At 56.0% G+C, this 14,206-nt stretch overlaps 1 protein-coding gene across 12 annotated transcripts in view; it reads right to left on the reverse strand.

Moving 5' to 3' along the window:
- Nucleotides 1-2,383, reverse strand: part of ZNF532 (zinc finger protein 532) — a 41,764-nt gene extending 39,381 nt beyond the window's left edge. For 2 of the 12 annotated variants that reach the window (XM_052670038.1, XM_052670036.1), the window contains exon 1: nucleotides 372-1,185. The gene's annotated coding sequence lies outside the window, so the exon portion shown is untranslated. Of the gene's footprint in view, nucleotides 1-371; nucleotides 1,186-1,242; nucleotides 1,356-1,410; nucleotides 1,429-1,480; nucleotides 1,658-1,781; nucleotides 1,868-1,891; nucleotides 2,029-2,302 lie in introns of those variants that run through there. The other 10 variants (XM_052670040.1, XM_052670027.1, XM_052670029.1 and 7 more) reach the window with 9 other exon arrangements.
- Nucleotides 2,384-14,206: the final 11,823 nt, after the last annotated feature.

Raw genomic sequence — 14,206 nt, forward strand, 5'->3', positions numbered from 1 at the left:
GCCAAACAAGCCACCTTTGCCCAACCAGACAGCAAATTCTGGACGGTCACTGCTGTCACACAGCTCCAACAGTTCGCTGCCATGTGGTCCGCAATTTACGATTGCCACTCAGAGGCCTATCCTTTATCGCAGCATTGCGAAAAAGCGTGCATCCGGGTGTGAGATATCGAAACGGCCGTGTTCAGAGCAGGTATCAGCACGCCTTTACAAACAATAGCCTTAATCCTATTAAACCTGGAGGTTCATAGCAATTCTTCACCAACACGCTTAGGCGCCGCCGTCGCTCTCGCTAACGTGCCAAGCGTGCCGCCAGGAGCCGGGTTTGCCTTCCACGCACGCACGCCACTGTCACACTCACACACTCGCCTCACCTTTGTGAACCTTGACCTCTGGGAGGCTTTTCTGCCAGCGCTCAGTTACTGCTTCAGATGGATCACCTCTGCGAATACGAAAGGGTTAAAGGCAGCCCCAGTCAATAGGCCTACAAGGAGGAAAAGAAAAAAGGAGAAATGAGTACGCCTTGCAGCATCTTTGCAATGCTTCACACACGATTCCACAACAACATCGCTTCCTTTTGGCCTTTCAGACCCCCTCCCCAACATCCCCTCCAGAAGAAAACCACACGACAGTGCCCTGCAAATAACACGGCATGCAAAGCAGCATTCTTCAGTCGCAAGCACGGCTACAATTACAAATCATTCCATCCGTTTTATTCGGTTCAGTTTTAAAACAGACTGCACAACCAGTGTCCCACCCTTGCAAAGCAAAACTATTTTAACAAGGGCCGTAAATCTCAAGCTCTCGCCCCTTCCTTAAGCATAAAAAAAGGCAGAAAAAGCCCGAGCCGTCTCAGCCACTGCAAATATGTACATTTACAGACAGAACCCTTTAGGACTACATAGCCACATACCAGTGCTGTGTGTCTAAGTGTGCATTCACATACTGTTTGGGGACGGTATCTTTCTGCAAGCTCCTCTGCTTTTGGCTGCCATGGAGGGAGGAAGCTATCCCACTGTAGCAGCTCACTGACTGCATTGTGTTCGGGAGCCGATCTGCCTCAAACCAGTTCCAGCCGGTTCTGGTCACCCTACATAAAAGCTACGGCAACCCCGCCGGAGCTGCCAACGCGTCCCCGTCAGGCGCGGAGCTCCGCTCGCCTTCGCGGGGCCGCCGAGCCCCGACCCCGTCCGGCCGCCCCTCGCTCCGTGCCCCCCGCCTCCCCGCCGCCCTCCCCCCACTTACCTCCCACCACCTGGCCGAAAGCCGTCCGCGTGCCCGGCCGCGGCTAACAAAGGCAGGGCGATGGGCAGGCTCGCGGGACGTCTGCGGCAGGCTCGGCCGCAGCGCGGCCCCACGGCCGCACCCGGGGCGGCCGCGTCCCCCCCGCCCTCGCGCCCTGCGCCCCCACACCTGGGGCCGCTCGGCGGCATCTTCCCTCCCTCCGCCCGGCGCCGGTGGCAGGGATCACCCACGCACGCACCTCCCTCCCCTCGAGAGCTCCATTTCCGCAGCGGACAGATGCCCGCGGAGCGGCTCCCCGGCCCCTCCGAGCCGCAGGGCTGCCGTGACGGCCTTTTTTTTTTTTCTTTTCTTTTCTTTTTTTTCCCTTTTGCCGCTCGGCTTTCCTCGAGGCGCCCGGCGGCCCCGCGAAGCCGGGAGGCCGCGGCCCACCCCGACAAGATGGCGGCCGCCCCGGCGCTGCGTGCGGCCCTCGGGGCCGCGGCCGGCGGCGGAGCCGCGCCGTCCCACGCGGCAGCGGCGGCTCCGCCGCGGCTACTCACCCCGGGCTCCGCGCAACGACCGCCATCGCTACGCGCCCGGCCCCGTCTCCGCGCGAGCCTCGCTCCGTCTTCCGGCCGGCCGCCAACCCGGCGATGCCGCCGAGCCGCACCTGTAACTAAGAGCCGAGGCCGGGCGCGACCCGCGCCGCCTTCCCCTCCGGGAGCGCCGAGGGCCGGCGCTTTCCCCGCGTCCCTCATCCCCACCCCGCGCTGGGGAACGCAGCCACGTTCTTCCGCCGCCTCGGCCCCGGGCACGCGGACCGCACGACGACCCCTCCCCGCGCACCTTCCCCCCCTCCGCCGCCCCAGCCGGGCCCCGCTCGCCCCTCTGCCCTCCGGAGCGTCGGACGGGGTCGCGGCCTCGCGGCGGCGGTGCCAATGGGGGTTGGGGGGGGGAGGTGGGATGCGGGCGGCCGACGGAGCCGCGCGGTGCGGAGCGGGCTGAGCTCCGCCGGGCCGGGAAGAGGAGGAGGAGGAGGTGACCCCGACCGCATGCGACCTCCGCCCCCCCGCGCACACACCTGCTGCGGCCCGGGCCCGGCGGGGCTTAGGGGGGCACGGCCGCGGTCAGCGCCGCCCGCCCGCCGCCGGGCCCGGCCGGGAGACGGCAGAACATAATGGCAGCGGCTCTGCGGGAGGCGGAGGGGGGGCAGGCGGAGAGGGGGGCGCAGCGGCTCGCACGGGTTGGGGGAGAAGCTCCGCGCGATTCCCTGCGGAGCAGCTCCGGGAGCCGGCCGGGGGCGGGGAGGGCAGCGCGGCCCCAGCGCTCCGCGGGCGGCGGGGATCGGGGAGCGCCGGGCGGGTCGCGGCCTCGACGACGGAGCCGGCGGCCTTACCCGGCCCGGCCGCGCGCCGCGTTCCGCCCCGCAGCGCTCAGAGCCGCGGGCGGCGCTGGCGGCACCGCGCGGTTACCGTTCCCCGAGCCGGGGCCGCTGTGCTGCGCCGCAAGGCGGGCGGGGAGCTGCGGCTGCTCGCTGCGTGACCCCGGCCTGCGGGGTCATTTCAAACGGGTTTTGTCATTTGCATCCCGCAACCGGAAGCCCCGCACTCAGCAGAACGCTGCTTTCATTTACTGGGTACGAGGCAGCTGTACCGAGTTCGGGCTTTGACAGCGGCCTGCACTCAATTGCAGCCTCTGCAGTAGCAAATGCACAGCGCCGGGTGATTTCATTGCAGCCCTTCAGTACCTAAAGGGAGCCTACAAACAGCAGGGGGGAATCAACTCTTGGAAAGGGGAGATAACTGCAGGACAAGGGGAAATGGTTTGAAGTTGAGGGAGGGAAGATTGAGGCTGGATGTCAGGGGAAGTTCTTTGCTATGAGAGTGGTGAGGTGCTGGAACAGCTGCCCAGAGAGGCTGTGATGCCCCGTCCATCCCTGGAGGTGTTCAAGGCCAGGTTGGATGGGGCCCTGGGCAGCCTGGGCTGCTGTGAAATGTGGAGGTTGGTGGCCCTGCGTGTGGCAGGGGGTTGGAGCTTCGTGATCCTTGAGCTCCCTTCCAACCCAGGCCATTCTGTGATTCTGTGATTCTGTGTTCCATTAAGGGCAAATGGATCTGCATTCTGTGCTGACAACCAGGAAGGGCCTCTGACCCGCACCACTCAGGGTTCATCCTGCAGCTGCCCCCTGCAACACCCGAATTTTCCCTCATTAACCAGGAAATTGGGTGGGAAGCTGCAGTCTTTTTCCCTGCGCCGGGTGCGTCAGGTTTGCTGGCATAGCAGTGTGTGTAGCTGCTGCTTCTGCTGCTTTTGCATCACAGCTTACACGTGGCATAGAGGTCCCTGTGCCTTTCGGGCAGGCTGTTTCTTCCTGACCATATGTTTCTGGCATCCCCACGGGGAAAAAAACAGCTGGTCACCGCAAGCGTTTAACTCTCAAATAGTAAAGTTAAGAGGATTGGAAGTACTGCTTGTGAGTGGAACTGGGCAGACCGCCCTTCTGCAGCAGCTTTTTCCTTCAGACACACAAAACAGCAGAGCGCTGCATTGCAGCTGTCCCCACAGCGCCGCTGCAGCTCGATGATGAGGGCTCGGATGATCTCGGCACGTTCCATCCCCGGATCCCTTTGGGGGCAGCTGCTGTGTGTGGGTCGCTGCAGTGAGCCCGTGGGTCAGCCGTGGGTCTGTGCAGGACGGCCCCAGGCAGGCTTGGTTCCTACACCTGCCAAACTTGTGCCTCAGAGATCCCACCTGCACGTTTCCTTCCCCTCGTCCCAACCCCACGGCTGTGGCTGCGGGCAATGGGAGCACAGAGCAGCACTGCTGTTGTGTTCTGCCCCTGTGGGTGTGCAGCGGGGCGCAAACCCCCTTTGCCACCCCCGTAGATGTGCTGCTACACCACCCTTAGAACCTGTGGTAGAAGGAATTACCACTTCCTGACATCATTCTATTTTGGATGCTGCAGCGAATGCTGATGGCTTCTTAATTATTTAACTCCGTAAGGATGTTAGGGCTCTGGAAATCCACGGCTGCAAAACATGCCATGTTGTTTCTGCTTTCTGTATCGGAATCAGCTATATCAAATGCAAACAGAGCTTTCATTCATCACAGCTCTGCTGGGTCAGAAGATGATTTCACACAATCAGACATCAATTTGCGTTTCATTCTTTGTGTTGGAATAAATGGTGCCTTTTTCTTGCACTCTCCCAGTTTTGTTTGTTGTTTTATTCACTAACACCTCCCTCCTGACTGTGAAACACCCTTACTTTATCCAAGAAGGGTAGCATATCAATTCTGTACTTTCAACCCTACCTTTATTTGTGTTCTAACAGTCCTATAGCTTCTGGCAGAAACTGAAAACCATCCATCACTTCAGCTGCTTTCAGTAGGCTTTTCATCTTAAAATTTCCTGTGCTGTGCTCCTGACAAGAGCGCAGCAGAAGCCTGCATTCTCCTTCTATGCAGCACGTTTGTTTTTCCTTCTGCCAGTGTTAGGAATGCAGTGGCACTTTTTCTTTAAGCGCTGTATTGAAACATTAAATATTAGAAAAACAAACGCCACATCTGAACTTGGCTTTTTCAGAAGCTTATATTGCTATTCTTTACATATTTTCTTCTCACAATAGTTCAGTTTCCTTTATTAATGCATGTCCCATTTCTTGGACTGAAAACTCAAGGGTTGCTTTTAGAAAAATGAGATTTGTTAAAAAGAAACTCATAGGAGATAAGAAGGAAGACTTTTGAAGGGAGAAAACTGTAGCCGCGCTGTCAGCTGTGTTATTTAACGTCGGAGTTAAGTTAAAGGTATTGGCACGGCAGTAGAGCTCATGAGAGCCGAGGAGGGGCTGAGCTGAGGGGCTCGGGCTGTGCCAGGAGCTGCCCTGCTCTGCCCTTGTCCCACCGCCCCGCAGCTCCTGGTGCAGCCATGGGTTGGGATGCGGCTGTGCTGCTCAGCTTTGTGCTCTGCCCACCTCCGGGCTATTCCTTCGTTCTGCACAGAGGCATTTCAGATGAAGGAAACGGCGTTCAGCACCCGCATCGGCCCTGTAGAACGCTGATCCAGTCATGGTGAAGGGAGCAGGGCAGCCTTGGGCCCAGGTTTTCCCTTCTACCCAAACCCAAAGCTCCACCTGCGTCACCAGCTAATTACACACCAGGACCGCGTGTAAATGACAGAAAGCAAGGCGAATGGATTCTCTGTGAGCACCTGTTAGTGTGGTCCTTTCTGCCTGCTACACCTTCCAGCGCTGGGACAGGAACCCCTCCGTCAGCGTTCTCCTCAGGCATCGACCACCTGCCTGATTAACATCCGTATAACGAAGCTCATCAGCGGAGGACATTGAAGAATGTCTGTTTTGTTCCCTCCACGCACCATATGTACGGGGCTTTCACTTCCCTTCTCCTGATATTCATTCAAGTGCGCGAGGATTATTTCTGAATTATTCATCGTACCGTATCTGCTTAGGCTGTGGCTGTGCAGGCTCCCGCTCTTAATGAATGAGCCATTAGCCCTTTGCAGATGGTTCTATCAGCACTGTGTGCTCACCTGCACGCGCCCGGAGGATGCAGCTCGCTGCGACCGCAGCTGAGCGCCTGCGCTGCTCCATGCCCTCCTCAGGCAGTGCTTTTACTCTGCCCTTTCTGAGCTTCTCTCAAGGCTGAAATTCCCCACGCTGGCCAAGAAGGAGAGAGAGCGTTTTTGCAGTGCTGAAGTTTTGTTTTAAACAAAACACAGCGTGTGACAGCAGGGCAGCCTGCAGCCGTGGCCTGGAGGCGGCTTAGGGAACGCTGCAGGCTTGCAGAGTGACACTGCGGGATGGCATTAACATCTCCGTGGGTTTCTTGCACTGCCAGCAGTGAGCATGCCGTGCTGCACAGCTCCTCGGCTCTGGCAGTGCCCGCTGTGCTGGCCGTGGCCGCCCTGGCATTGCTATAGGCGATGGGAGGGAAGAAGAGAGGAGGTTCTGTGCCTGGTGAGCTTCCTGCTCCCCGCAGCACCCAACCACAAGCAGTGTGCAGCGCTTCTGCGGTGGGGGAGCGTGCCTACCTCCGTAACATCCCCCAGTGCTTCCACGCACCAGGGCACCCACGCCGCTCGCTTTATCGTCCTGCTGAGCCCCAGATGGGCTTCCCTGCTTTGTGCGGAGGGGCCCTGCTGCGTTAGGCACAAAGGAACAGGCGGGCGCAGTTATCTCTGCTGGGACCCCAGGTGACGGCGCGGCCCCCGTGAGACGCCGTGGGGCCATCAGCGCAGCAGGACGGCCGATACGGCTGCCGGGACATCCGTCGCTGTCACTGGGGACAATGCTCAGTCCGACCACACCTGCCACGGCCCTGACAGCATTGTGCTTAATGTCAGCCTGTGCAGGGAGATTAGGAGCGCGCCGTGGGCCTGCATGCATTGTCCGCAGGGCTCAGCCGCCACTGCAGGTCCGCAGCAGCTTTGTCCTCTCTGCTTTCAGAAGAGCCCGTGCTGCTGCGGTTCGCCAGCACTGTCTCCTCGCCCTCAAGGGGTATCCACGTGGGACCTGGCCCCTAAAAGCACCTCGAAGATTGGGTAGCTTATACGTAAAGTGATCGTGATGGCTTCCTCCGTGACAAGAAATGCCATCTGATCCTTCTGAGCTGCTGTGCTATGTTCTTGAACAATCTTACCCGCAGCGTTTCTACATCCATGGAAGATACAGCAGTCAGCTGCACTGCTGAGCTGGAGAGGGTAGCTCCGTGTGCAGGCAGCCTCATGCAGTGCAGGCAGCCTGGCTCAGGAATTGGGGGACGGCAGTGGGATCGAGGATGGCATGGGCACATTAAGAGCAAAGCCAAGGAGGATGGAGCAGTACGACACTTCTGCCTTGGCCTGCTGAAAGCCATGTGCATCCACCCCCAGCATGGGATGTGGCGAAGCGGCAGGAGCTGGTTGCAGAAAGTCTCATTTACTTGAGACAGGATTCAAACTTGTTCTTCTGTTCGTATCACTCCCCTCCCTCAAATATGCCAAGGCAAGCTGAGCTGTCTTAGCAGGCAGGTGGATCGCAAGACAAGGAAAGGATTGCCCCAGCAGCAGGAGACAGGGCAAAAGGATCAGAATGAGAATGGAGGCAGAGCGAGAGCAACCCATCTCTGAGCATCTCACACCCGTGTTAGGGGACACAAGCAGCAGAGCAGCTGTGCCACGTGCTGGGCCATGTCGTGTCCTCCGCACCAGGGAGAGGGGCCCGAAGCTCACAGCAGAGTGGGGCTGAAGGCACCCGTGTGGGGCCAGCAGTGCCATGGGGCCCAGGGCACAGCCTGCAGGGCCCTCATCCTTCTGGAAGAGAAAATACCCTCACGACCTGTCTGTTCACCAAAGGTGGGTGGAAATGGTTCTGTTGGTGAGTTACTGAGTTGTGATGACAGCAGAGCAGCAAACAGCAAAACCCGATTTGAGCCCTCCGTGGTCAGACCAACAGGTTCACATGCCTCGGTGTAATCTCTGCAAGCACAGAAATTGGTTGGACCCCTGCTGAAAGCCTTTCTGCACCACCCTTCTGTGGGAACAATACAAACAATTACACAGGCTCGGTGTGCAAGAAATGGCTTGGCTTCAGATAAGGCAAAAATTTACATTTTGCACCAGATGCATACAAATAATAATCCCAGCAGCAAAGTCAACTGCTCAGAGCTCTCCAAAAATGACCGTCTTACATAAATAAAACCAATTCCAGTTTGTGATACGCTGGAATTCTAATTACCCTCTCTGTGCCTTCCATCTACTATAGCTCAGACACCTTCAGATCTTGCAGACAGATGGAGTTTAACGGGAAGTATGACATTGACAGATGCCACTACCTGGCTATCTTTGTTCAGTCTGGGAATAAATTGCGGAGTAAGGTATGAAAACATGTTTTCTTATAGGGCCACCATCTGCTAACTTGAGAAGTTGCTGCTGCTGATGACTCAGTAGCATTTGTATTTGCAAAAGACTACTAATGCGATTCTTGAAATAGCTGTTGTGCATTAACTTCACTGCAACAACTGACTGGCACCGAGATATCTGCGGCAAGAAAACACTGCAGAGAGAAAAGCTCACGAGTCTAAAAGAAGAATTACTTGAAGCAGAATTAATTGAGGAAGGGCAGTTGCTTCTCTTGGCAATCTCCAGGAACGCAATCGGATTTTTTCTCCTTTCCTGCGGCATTCTGTTCAGAAAGGAAAACATTTGTTTCTCGACAGCGCTTTGCAGTTTTGGAAGCAGCCTTCACCGAACAAAACAAAAGTTTAATGAAGGTGTTTGGTTATCTGTGTGAAGAGGAGGAGGAGGAGGAGGAGGAGGGCTGCCTGCTGCTGCCGTGAGGTGCAGGGCAGCTGCTTGTGGCGGACGCACAGCACCAATGCGCCCCAGGGCACTCACAGCACTGCTGTGAGTTGTAAATGTGATGTCAGCGTCCTTCTGTTAGTGTCCCTTCAAAGGAGGATGGGAGAGAACAGTTTGCATGTCAGTGCTGCACGCCTTCTCGCTGGCAATGGCCCCTGAGAGCCCCGAGTTTAATTTCAGTGGGTACTCACAGTGAGAGGCTGGTACCTTTAACATCACCCAGCAATTCTGGTTCCTGCCGAGCAGTATGGGACAAAACCAATTCAGCCTTTGCAGTCTTCCTGCAGGCTGCCACGCCTGAGCCCTTCCGCACAGCAATCTGGCAGCTTTTCCTCTCCTTCAGCTGTTGAGAACCGCAGCCCTGCTCTCCTCAGCCTGTACAGCAGCAATCTCCCCAGGAGAGGCAGCACAGCACCATCTGTGCGCAGGTTGCTGCTGACAGAGAAGTTCGGAGCAGCTTTTTTCTAGACAGCATCGCCGACAACAGCGAAGGGAAGCAGCACCGCCCTCCTGATTGCAGCCAGCACACCGACAGCACACAGCAGAGTGCGGCCCTGATCGTAGAATCATAGCATCATGGAATCACAAGGTTGGAAACGACCCGCAAGATCACCTGGTCCAACTGCCCTCCCATCACCATTGCCACCACAAGCACTAAGCCACATCTCCAGCTCCTCATCCAGGCGCCTCTTGAACGCTGCCGGGAACGGCGACTCCACCACCTCCCTGTGCAGCCATTGCAGTGCCTGACCACCATCTGAGAGAAAAAGTTATGTCTAACCTAAACTTCCTCTGGTACAACCTGTGGCCATTTCCTTGGGTCCTGTTTGTTGCCGGGGAGAAGAGGTCAAACCCCTCCTCATCTCAGCCTCCCTTCAGGAGGTTGCAGAGTGCAATGAGTTCTGCCCTGAGCCTCCTCTTCTCCACACTGAACAATCCCAGCTCCCTCAGCTGCTCCTCATCAGCCCTGTGCTCCAGACCCCTCGCCATTTTGCTGCCCTTCTCTGCACACGCTCCAGGGCCTCAGCATCTTTCCTGCACTGACGAGCCCAAAACTGAACACAGCACTCGAGGTGCGGCCTCACCAGAGCTGAGTACAGGGGATGCTCACCTCCCTGCTCCTGCTGGCCACATCATTTCTAATGCAGGCCAGGATGCCGTTGGCCCTCTTGGCCACCTGGGCACACTGTGGGCTCCTGTTCAGCCGAGCACCAACCAACACCCCAGGTCCCTTTCCTCTTTGCACTCACAGCCACTCATCCCCAAGCCCATAGCGCTGCATGGGGTTGTTGTGCCCAAATGCAAGACCTTACACCTGGCCTTGTTGAACCTCATCCCGTTCACCTCAGCCCAGCGATCCAGCTTATCCAGATCCCTCTGCAGGGCCTCCCTGCCCTCAGGCAGATCCACACCACCTTCCAGCTTGGTGTCATCCGCAAACTTACTGAGGGTGCACTCAGTGCCCTCATCTAGGTCATCAATAAAGACATTAAACAAGATGGGCCCCAGTGCCGAGCCCTGAGGGACGCCACTCGTAACAGGTCGCCAGCTGGACTGAGCTCCATCAACCACTGCCTGCTGGGCACGGCCCTCAGCCAGTTCCTTACCCAAAAAATGTATACCTGTCCACGCCACTCAGGGAAGCACACCCACCATCACCCTGCTCTGTGCGGTGCACAGACAGGAGCACTGAGTTCAGCTGTGAAGCACACTGCCACCAGCCAGCACGGGGGCTGTGCTGGACCATGAGCTCTCATCCCAAAGCCACAGTTCCCAACCTGAGCTGCACAGCTCTCTGTCTGCTTTTCAGGACAAAGAAAGATTTATTTTTTTTTTACTGTCAGAAATCTTCGCTCCTCCTACAACAGCCACATCTCCCCTGGAAGATTTGGGGAGCAATTAATCGCCCTGGAGCGTTTGGCTGGCAGTGCATGCAGAGTGCAGGGGGACAACCAGAAATACTGGTTCACGTTTCTTAGACACAAGCAGGACCACCTCATGTTCCTGAAGGCATCGGGACACTGCGGCAGCAATCCCAGCAGAACAGGGCACACCATAGCACTCCGTACCAGCACAGTGCAGTGACTGCTCCTTTCTCATAATGCTGCCATACCAGAGTTTGTGCAACAAAGCACAACCCGGTGCTATGGATTCAGAAACACAGCGTGCAAATGATTTGCTTCCATGCATCTCGTCAGAGAAAAGTGTGTTTTAACACGTTGGGGGGTGAAGATGGTACAACAGAAATGTCTTCTGCTACAGTGTCCAGTGAGAGTCCTACCTCAGATTTACGTGCTGCCAAACTCAGCTCACCTTCACCCAGCAAATCACAGATGCGGTTGCAATGCAGTGTGCAAACAGCTGCAGTTCTCCCCCTGCCGGGACAGGTAAGCGTCTTGGCACACAGCACAGCCATTTTCTGATTAAAATGTTTCCATTCTGGCCAGAGATGACAACTTAGTGTTTCATAAAACATCATTTTCTTCTCACTGCTGGATGTGAAGGAATTTTCTGTCCATCTCTAAGGGGGGCATAAAGCAAAACCCACAAAAATTTGAGAACGAACAAGTCATCATCTCATGGGTACACTGCGCTTCCTCGAAAGACAGCAGTGAGTCTTTGAGAAAGCAAACAAGAAAACTCACCCTCGTTTGGTACTTTCCAACAAACTCAGAGCCCTTTTCAAACAGTGCTGCACATCCCCAGCTGATCCTGGGGGGCAGAATCTCCGATACTCCTGGCACTGAAGAGAAGGGGAAAGAAAGGAGTAGAGCAAAGGCAGGCATGAAGGCAGGAAATGAATGGAGAACAGCCCTGGGACAAGATTAAATACCGTGAGCACTGAAAAAGGACATTCAGAGAGGAGCAGCTGCGAGCAGCTCCGGCTCCTGGGAGGTGAGGCAAAGGGGGATCTCCAGCTGATGGACCGCAAGATGACGTGCTGATGTGCTCCCCATTGGGAGACAGCAGGATAGGGTGCCAGAAAGTGGAGCTGCCTGATGTGTGGAGCGACGAAATAAAGCCTCCCAACCCAGCCCCATCGCCAGAGAGCCCAGCAAACACATCTGGGCTGTTTGGTGGCGTGCTGTTCTGCACTGTGAAGAATTGCCGCGGTAATTTCAAGCGACCCTGAAAAACAAAAGTGGGGCGCTGACGAAACACCTGAAATTATTTATGTCTGAAAATACGGATGAGGCAGTCCCAGTCTTTTACTCCTGCCCCTGCTGCAACGCCTCTGAGTGATGGAGGCACATGCGGGGTGTTGCTGTGGCAATGCACGAACAGTGAGCTCATGCTCCCTGTGAATGCCAACAACAGTGATGGGAGACAGCAGCTCTTACCAGCTGCTAAAATAAGCCTGGTATGACTACATTGCAGCAGTGGTGCCTTAGAAATTTAGTAAGCGTTTAGTTTTCGTAACGTGAGCGTGTTCTGACTCTGCTCCTAGACAGCTGTGATTGCTGCACCCATACATAAACAAACAAAACCAAAGAAACAAGCGAACTCCCAGCCCCCTCCCACTGTTCACACGTTCCTATCGGTGAGCAGATCTCGCTGAAATGAGATTCTGTGACGAGGGAGGAGCGATGCCAAGATTTCCCTGGTGGCTGTGATACGACGCGTCTGGATGAGCCCCGAGACTTCAGAGCTGCCGAGGTATTAATTAGCTGAAAATGGATGATGCATGAGCAAAAGTAACACCTACACACCGCGAACCTTGCCCTGACAGGGGAGAGTCGCGCAGGGCAGATGTCTTTTGTGGCCAAAATGAGGCAGTTTGAGGACGCTCGATGTACAAAGCTGTTTCACTGAGGTGGTAACTAGGAGATCCGTATCAACAGCATCCCAATTTCACAGCGCTATTCAGGGGCGCTGTGAAGGAGAAACGCTCTGAGAACTCACGCAGCGTGGGGAAGAGAGAGAAGAAAACAGGCGGACAGAAGAGAAAAAGATGCTCACCCGGGAGCAGCGCTCTGCTGCTCTCCGTCGGTCGTTCGGCGCGGCTCAGCACGGTGCGCCAGCTCTGCCTCCTGCGGCCACAGCCCTGCGCAGCGCATGGGGCTCAAAACGCCGGAGACCAAACGAATGCCGAGGAGTTGATTTTGGAAAGCGCTGTTCGCCGGTCTCTCCTGCTCCCGTTTCTCTCCTTTGACGTAAGCGGGGTCACTTGCAGAAGTTTGGTGCTTCAGTAGCAATGGCTTCTTGCGTTACAATCAGCTTCTCTCGGTGCAGAGTGGGGAGGGAAAACAGAAAAAGAGCGCTGGCCTTTCCAAAGAGCGTGAACTTTCCCTCTGCCAGACAAACCTGAGAATGGCTCGCACCCATCTGGGCTGCCTTCAAACCCAACTTCCAAATACGTTCAGCTACCAAGAGATAAACGACTGCTGTAACACAAAAACATAACAACACACAGCTGTGGGTAAAGCAGCCGCTGAGTTAACTCAGCAGGCAGTTCGAGCCTGAAATTGATACGCTCACACCATTCAGCTTCCAGGAAGAAAGAAGCACAAAACCCAGGGCTTTAGTTCAGAGAGGGCACCACAACCAGAGGCAGCTTCAGCAGGTTTAGTCCTCCTTCACTGTTGAAGTTCAGCCACAGGAAATGCTCATCTGCTGCACTCGTCCTTCAGCATCAGGGATGTTTTGCCCTCAGTGCCACTGACCGGAAGACCTGGGGTGCGTCCTCATGGTGATGAAGGCAAGGACCCTTTGACCACCACTCCTTTCTTCAGCAGAGGGTGGTGAGGCACTGGCACAGGTTGCCCAAGGAGGCTGTGGATGCCCCATCCCTGCAGGCATTCAGGGCCAGGCTGGATGTGGCTCTGGGCAGCCTGGGCTGGGGGTTGGTGACCTGCACACAGCAGGGGGTTGGAGCTGGATGTGTGCTGTGCTCCTTTGCAACCCAGGCCATGCTGTGATTCTGTGATTCAGCAGGGCTCAAATGGTAGAGATCTCTGCCCCAGACCCGACAGCCATTTTGACTCCTTCCCAATCCCTACAGTTCATTACTTTCTCTTTACCACGTTCTAATAGTTTATTTCAAGCACCTTTGGCTCTGATCACATCCTGTGTGGGGGGGCAGACAGCAGCACCAGATCACACACCAGGCTGCAGACCAACCTGAGCTGGTGCAGCTTTCTGCAGGCAGGGACACAGAGTGCTGTGCTGCAGTGCTGGCTGTTCACCATGCTGGGACACTGCTGCTGCACACAGCACTGCTGCTCCTGGACGCCCTCCTGTGCCACGAGGAGCAGAGCTCTCCTGCAAACAAACGTGCAAATACAGGCAGCCAGCTTTCATAGTTGGATTTCCTCTGCATTTCTTGAGGACGTGCTCAGAACGTGGCTGGGAGGGAAGCCTCGTGGAGCGATGAAGTACCAGGAGTAACGCTGGGATGGCAGAAGCTGGACAGCATGGAAACTAACCAAGGATTTCCCTACTCCAAGCCCATGGTGAGAGAATCCCACCCAGGACAGAGTGCAGGTGAGTTCACCTCCGGTTGAAGCTTGCAATTCAGATCTACCCTTCTTCTTGTTAAGGGAACTAATTCAGCTGCATGCTGTTCTAATGCAGTGTTGTTTTTTTGAACCAGGAGGAGCAGGAGGAAACAGCAGCTACACCTGCACAGAA

Source organism: Tympanuchus pallidicinctus, unplaced genomic scaffold, assembly GCF_026119805.1.
Source record: "Tympanuchus pallidicinctus isolate F22 unplaced genomic scaffold, pur_lepc_1.0 scaffold9, whole genome shotgun sequence".
NCBI classification, from domain to species: Eukaryota; Metazoa; Chordata; class Aves; order Galliformes; family Phasianidae; genus Tympanuchus; species Tympanuchus pallidicinctus.